General features: G+C 33.5%; 1 long non-coding RNA gene across 1 annotated transcript; it reads left to right on the top strand.

Annotated features, from left to right (window-relative positions):
* Positions 1-760: 760 nt before the first annotated feature.
* On the top strand, positions 761-4,834 carry LOC144578769 (uncharacterized). Its single transcript, XR_013525167.1, has 2 exons — positions 761-1,058; positions 4,757-4,834. It is a non-coding gene; the product is annotated as an uncharacterized LOC144578769 (long non-coding RNA).
* The last annotated feature ends 2,932 nt before the right edge of the window (positions 4,835-7,766 follow it).

Raw genomic sequence — 7,766 nt, 5'->3', positions numbered from 1 at the left:
CCTTTTTGAGTATTTTATTCATTGTGTTATTATTTTAGCTTTGACATCAGACACATTCTTTGATATTAAAATTGCATTTGATTAGCTTTTAACTTTCTCAGACATATTAATACATGATGATGGGTTTTAAGTCAATGAATGTATTCTTCTATGTTATGGCCTATTTCATTGTTCTAATTCAAGTGTCAAAACTGCTGTTTATTTGCTATCATTATCAAATATTTCAGAATGTGAGTTGCTGTGTTATTCAAAGGAATAAGTCAACAGATATGTACATAACATGTAATAGTAAAAAGAAATTATTCATATTATAATGTTTTATGACGTTCGGCTTAGAAGACTTGCTACAGATGTTATAGAAAAACAAAAAATACATGGTTAGTGAAACAGGAACCTGATTACAGATAGGTGACTTGACATTTTCAAGGTCTCGGAACAATTTTGAATGAACTAAGCCTCAACCATTGGTCAATTTCTTTAGTCTTTTTTTTTTTTTTAAACACTGAAACGAACCATGCTATTTCTAGCCCCCATTTTTTAAACTTGGATAATCAAAATGAGTTTAATAAAAACTTGTCAACCAAATATGACATTACACGTAATAACATGTATTTTGAAGGTTATAGTAAATGGAAAGATGAATGTGGAAAGCTAAGAGAATTAGAGGTCATGGCTTGATGTAAAATCACCATGGAAACAGCTTTCATGGCCAATTTGTGGGGAGAAGTCAAAAGGCAGTAACCTGTGACTTATTTTTTCCAAAGCCCTGTCTGTGAAGGTTACAGGTTCTATATCTTTTTTCATGATGACATTTGTCTATGTTTTTGTAGGATTCTATTCTGACAAGCAAAAAACCCTGCACCAAGTTGAACCTGTCCTTTGTGACGAGGCTGTTGAACAGAAGAGCAGCATAGCAGTCTGTCTATTCTTGCTCCACATTCAGCTAAATGCCAACTCCGATCCCTTTGAGATGGTGAACAGGCTGAACCCAGGGATAGTGTTATCCCTCAGTATCCAGACTTCTTCAGAGAACCATGTGGTGAAACTTCTTGATTAAGGTCACGTTCTTAATCTATAGAATCAAATTTTTTGTAAGCTAAAAGATACCTATGACTCAGTATCTAAAAATCTATTTAAAAATAAATATACAGATATGAATAAATAATAATTTCAGCTTATTTTTTAAATTACAAAAATAATTTTTAAAATTATACAATTCAGATGTTTGTTTTGTATCATTATCTTATAGCAAGTAATTTTACACTGCAGCCTTTGTGACAAAATTGGATCTTTTCTTTGGCTTTATATAAATATATATATCAAAGAAATCCTTATTTTTTATTAGTGTGATATGTTTTACTATAAAATAACTATTTTTATCTGTATTTCATCTATTGAATAGAATAGTTAATTCTATTTAAAAACTTAAATCATTGCAAGCCATCAGTTTGGGATGTTTTATGATCTTAGAGTAAACAAGCATATATTAGTTTGTTCTCATCCTGCTATGAAGAAATACTCAAGACTGAGTAATTTGTAAAGGAAAGAGGTTTAATTGACTCACAATTCCTCATGGCTAGGGAAACCTCAGGAAACTTACATTTATGGCAGAAGGGGATGCAAACACATCATTCTTCACAATGTGGCAGGAGAGAGAAGTGTCAAGCAAAGGGGAAAAAGCTCCTTATAAAACCATCAGACCTCATGAGAACTCACTATCTTGAGAACTGCATAGGGGGACTGCCCCCATGATCTAATCACCTCTCATAAGGTCCCTCCCTCAACACATGAGGATTACAATTCAAGATAAGATTTGAGTGGGGACCCAAAGCCAGATCGTATCAAAGCAAAAGTTTTATTTCTAGAAATTATTTATGCATATAAGTATTTCTTTATTTAGAAAATTATTTATATTATGTGAATTTTTCAAAAGACTCTGGTATTCAGCTTTATAGATTTGGATAGAAAACCATGCATCCTAAGATGTTGTTCCCTTCTTTGGGTCCATATGTACTCAAGAGAACATTTTGTTTTTACTAAAAAAAAAGAAGTATACCTTGGCTTAAAACAGTCTAGTATTCACAAGGAAAAAGTAGCAAACACAAAGTTCTAATATATCAATGGAAAATTCTGTTGCATTGGAAATAGATATTTAAATCTTAATATAATCAAGCATAAAGGAGAGATTAGGAAGCAGCTAATAGTGAGATTTCCTGCTAAAGCATAACGTTGCCTCATTGAGTTACTGTAGGTTTGAAAGGACTGCGGCAATAACTGCTTCACACATTTAATAAGATCCATTGAAAAGCATTACATATTCTTTAAAAGGGTCATCAGTGGGGCAATAGCCATTTATTGTTGCTTTTTACTTAATATTGATTATGTACACAACCATCTGAATAAAAATTCGTTTTGAAAATTGTAGCATGCATATAAAAAGTCTTTACTTAAAGTTTTTGAATGTGCTATATTTTATAAATTTGTCTTTAAAACTATACCCTATCTTTCCAAAGATTTTCATTTAATTAAATTTTGTAAAAGTAACCTCTTTTGTTTTCCTTTGAGATGGAATTTCCCTCTATCACCCAGGCTGGAATGCAGTTGATGAGTTCTCGGCTCATCGCAACCTCTGCCTCCCAGGTTCAAGTAATTCTCAATCCTCTGCAGCCGTAGTACCTGGGATTATAGGTGCACATCACCACACCTGGCTGATTTTTGTATTTTTAGTAGAGATGGGGTTTTTTACATATTGAACAGGCCAGTCTTGAACTCCTGACCTATCGTGATCCACCTACCTCAGCCTCCCAAAGTGCTGGGATGACAGGTGTGAGCCACCGCACCTGGCCCAAAAATAACCTCTTTAGAAAAGTTACACAAATATACTGAGTTGATGGAATATTCCCAAATAAAGATACTATTTCAACTAACTTTACAATTTGACTTGGGTCTTTAGTGTGATTACCCTTTAAATGGGAGCAGGGCTGTCTAAACTAATTTCAGTATCACATTGTTAGCAGTATTGTGGAATTATTTTTCTTAACTAGTAAATAAGTAATAATGTTGGAGTCTATTTAGTGTAAAAAGAAAAAAGATATTGATTACACATATGGTTCTGAATTTAAATTTTATTTTACACTTGAGCTCCTAAGGTATTTTAAAATATAATACATATTTCCAGCATTAAAGAGTTCTAGAAAAATTGACCAACCCAAAAGCAATAAGTACTACTAGAGTCCATATTGTAGTATTTATTATCATTACTCACTAAAGATATCAAGAATTTTAAATTTTATGTATAAGCATGAAGTGTACCAAACTGTCCTGGAACATCTATTCATATCAAAAATAAGATATATAGAAGTTTACAAGGGTCATGTCAAAAGGATGCAGGAGCCAAATTGAATAGCTTATCACAGGCCAACATTGAAAACATTTAAACATAAATTTGGAGAAAAAGTAATAGATTATAACACATAAAACATTTAAATTCATGAAGTCATACTAGCACTCCAAAACAAATATATAAAGATAAAGAAAATGTGCTATGTGTACAACATGGAATATTACATAGTCATGAAAAAGAACAAGATTATGTCCTTTCCAAGGACGTGGATGGGGAAGCCTTATCCTTAGCGTGCTAAGGAAGAAACAGAAAGCCAAATATTGCATGTTGTCACTTATAAGTGAGAGCTAATGATGGAACACATGGACATTGGGAGAGGAACAACACACACTGGTGCATATAGGAGAATGGAGGGCAGGAGGAGAGACGAAATGAAGAAAAAATAACTAGTGGGTATTAGGCTTAATACCTGGGTGGTGAAATAATCTTTCCAATAAAGCCCCACAACACAAGTTTACTTATGTACCAAACCCTGAGCTTCAAATAAATGTCCAAAAAAAAGAAGAAAGAAAGAAAGAAAGAAAGAAAGAAAGAAAGAAAGAAAGAAAGAAAGAAAGAGAGAAAGAAAGAAAAAGAAAATCTTAGCACTGCCTACAGAGGTGGCAGCCATCTCCTACATGGCATTATATTGGCACCATGGTTGCACTCAGACCCTGCATGAAGTCCAATATCTTCAAAAACAGGAACAAGTTATTGTTGATCCTGTTTTTTGACATATCATCTGGCACCAGTCAGACGATATGTCAGAAATAAGCATTAACTGGTGAAAACCCAGAAGTATTGACAACAAGATTTGGAGAAGGTTCAAAGGCTGGATATTGATGCCCTATACTGGTTATGGGAACAATGAAAAACAAAACACATGCTGCCCAGTGGCTTCCAGAAGTTCCTTGTCCACAGTGAAGGAACTAGAAGTGCCGCTGATGTGCAACAAATCTTACCCTGCTGAGATTGCTTACAATGATTCCTCAAGAACTACGAAGCCATCACAGGAAAAGCAGCTCAGAGAGCATGGCTGGCCATGAGAGTCACCAATTCCAATGCCAGGCTGTGCTGAGAAAAAAAAAGAATAGATACCTCATGTGCACATTTTATTTTCATTTAAATAAAACCATATAAACAGAAAAAAAATCTCTTTGGGTAATTTCAGAAAACCAATTCTCCTTGTTTTGGAAAATAGTATATAAAATTAAAATTACTATTTTTTTAGAGTTACCAACTAGTGATTAAAAAATTTTTTTTCATAGACATTTGCCAACTAACAAATGAAGAATAATAATAAAATATTACCATCACTGAAGCTTTTTTAAAATAATGGTAATAAGATGGAATTACCTTTTTTTTCCCACTAAGGTCACACAAGGAGATACAACTATATATTTTGTGATGCCAAAGAGAAATGTACAAGAGCACTACTCAAGAGGTCCAGCCCCCTCCCCCAAAAAAGCCCAGTACTACTCTCATCAAGCCTGTCCATTCAGTTTATAGGAAAAATAAGAGACAGAGACACATGTTAAATGGCAACACCAGAAGGCAATATGCAAAATCCAGACTTCAAAATGTTATAAAAGATGCAAAATGATTTTTTAGGAACAACATTAGAAGAAAAATGAGTTTGAGGGAGAATTTATAGTCTTTAAAAATATATTAATTACAGTATATGAACTCACTTTGTTTCATGATTCAAACAAGGTGGTTAAAAGTTTAAGATAAAATTCCATCATAGTATTGACCAGAGAATTAAAGCGATGGTTAAAAAATGAAATATGTGTGCTGGGCACAGTGGCTTACACCTGTAATCCTAACACTTTGGGAGACTGAGGTGGGCAGATCACTTGAGGTCAGGAGTTCAAGACCAGCCCGGCCAACATAGTGAAACCCTTTCTCTATGAAAAATACAATAATTGGCCAGGATTACATCTGTAATACCAGATACTTGGGAGGCTGTGGCAGAAGAATCCCTTTAACCTGGGAAGTGGAGGTTGCAGTGGGCCTAGATGGAGCCACTGTACTCCAGCCAGGGCAACAGTGTGAGACTCTGTCTCAAAAAAAAAAAAAAGAAAAGAAAAGAAAAAATGAAATGTGGATTTCTTAAAATAAAAAGACATCTTTGAGACAATGAAAATATTAGAGTATGAATTGGGTGTTTGATCATGAATGTTTCATATTATGGAATTATTGTTAAGTTTATGTGTTACAACAGCATGAGGATTATATTAGAAACAGTGCATAAGTATTTATGAGTGAAATACAAATATATTTAAAATAATCCAATAAAAAAGAAAAAGACACATAAAATTATCCAATTTTAAATTGGATTATTTCAAATAATCCAACTTGAACTTTTAAAAAGTTAAAAAGGAATAAAGGGAAAATAAGGGGAAAAAGAAGACAGTATAGATGATGTAAATAAAACAAAGACAAAATATTAATTGCTTCTGAAACTGGGTGAAGTGCATATGGGAAGTTATTTTTTTCGGGTGCGGGGGCGCCGGAATCTTGCTCTGTCGCCAGGCTGGAGAGCAGTGGAGCAGTCTAGGCTCACTGCAACCTCCACCTCCTGGGTTCAAGCGATTCTTCTGCCTAGGCCTCCCGAGTACCTGGGACTATAGGCACGCGGGGTTTCACCATGTTGGCCAGGATGGTCTCGATCTCTCGACCTTGTGTTGGAAGGTATTTTATTATACTGTCATATTTGAGATTATCTATGATAAAAAGCAAAACACCAACAAAACAGAACACCTGTTCAAGACACAGCTTCACAGATCATGATTTAATTGATCTGAGATGGAACCCAGTCAGCGATTAGGATTTGTTATACTTTGGGCTTCTAATCTATATGCATTGCTGAGAATAATTCAGGATTAAAAAAAAGAATAATTCAAGATAAAATAGATGCAAGGAAGGCTCTAGTTATGTTTCATTTTTTAATTAAAAATTTAATTCAAGATATGCAATTGTAAAAAATGTACAGAGGAATCCCGTATACCCTTAACTCAGATTACACCAACTCTAATATATTGAAAAATTATAGTATAAAGTCACAATCAGGATATTAACATTTATATCGTCAAGATAGAATTTATTTTATTATTTTTTATTTTTAATTTCTGTGTGTACATAGATGTATATATTTATGGGGTACATGAGATTTTTTGATACAGGCATGCAATATGAAATACCACATTATGGAGAATGTGGTATCCATCTCCTCAAGTATTTACCCTTTGTGTTACAACAAATCCAGTTACACTTCTTTATTCTTAGTTATTAAAAAATTTACAATTAAGTTATTATTCATTATAGCCATCCTATTGTGCAATCAAATAGTAGGTCTTATTCATTCTTCTGTTTTTTTCTTGTGCTGATTTAACACAGAACATTTTTGTCACCCTAAGTATTCCTCATGTTGCATCTTTATAACCACCCACTCAACTTTACCCTTAAGCCCTGGCAACCACTAATTTGTTCTCAGTTTCTATAATGTTGTCATTTAAAAAATATTATATAAATTGAATAATGCACCATGGTTAAGTTTTTCAGAATGAGACTTTTACTTAGCACAATACTCTGAGTAATTGTCCTGGTGGTTGAATTTACCTGAGTTGGTCTTTTTTCTCTTTCAGCACTTGAAAACATGTTTTGCCACTTCCTTCTGGCCTTTATGCTTTCTAATGAGAAAACTTCTGCTATTCAAATTGTTCTTTTTCCCATCAGTAAGTTATCTTTCCTGTCCTACACATCCCCACCTACCTCGCAAGCCTGATTTCAAGGGTTTTTTGCTTGGTCTTTAGTTTTCAAAAGTTTGACTATAATGTGTCTTGGTGTAGATTTCTTTAAGTTACTCTATTTGGGACTTGAACAAGATTTTTAAATCTGTAGGGTTAGACGTTTTAGAAAAGCTTTATCCATTATTTCCTTGAGAACTTTTTCAAGGTTATCCTCTTTCTGGTCTCCTTGACCTCCAATGGCATGAGCAATCATTTCTGTTTGTTTGTTTTGGTCCTAGACACTCTTACAGCTCTGTTCATTTATTCTGGTCTATTTTTCTCCCTTTTGTTCAGATTCAGTAATTTGTAATGTTTTGTCTTCCACTTAACTGATTTTCCCATTCTCTTCATTCTGTTCTTGAGCCCATTTTTTCAGTTTTAAATTTTAGTTATTATATTTTGGTTCTAAAATTTCCACTTAGCTCTACTTTATTTCCTCTTTTTCTGAGACTTTCTATTGTTATTTCTATTGTTACTTTCTACAGTCATTTCTCTTGTGACTTTCTATCATTACATTCTACATTTCTATTGTTACTTCCTATTGCCATTTTTATTATTACTTTCTATTGTTACTTTCTTTATTTAATAAACAG

Source organism: Callithrix jacchus, chromosome 1, assembly GCF_049354715.1.
Source record: "Callithrix jacchus isolate 240 chromosome 1, calJac240_pri, whole genome shotgun sequence".
In the NCBI taxonomy this organism is placed as follows: Eukaryota; Metazoa; Chordata; class Mammalia; order Primates; family Cebidae; genus Callithrix; species Callithrix jacchus.
The sequence above is the reverse complement of the archived record's forward strand: the minus strand, read 5'-3'. Positions and strand labels throughout refer to the sequence as shown.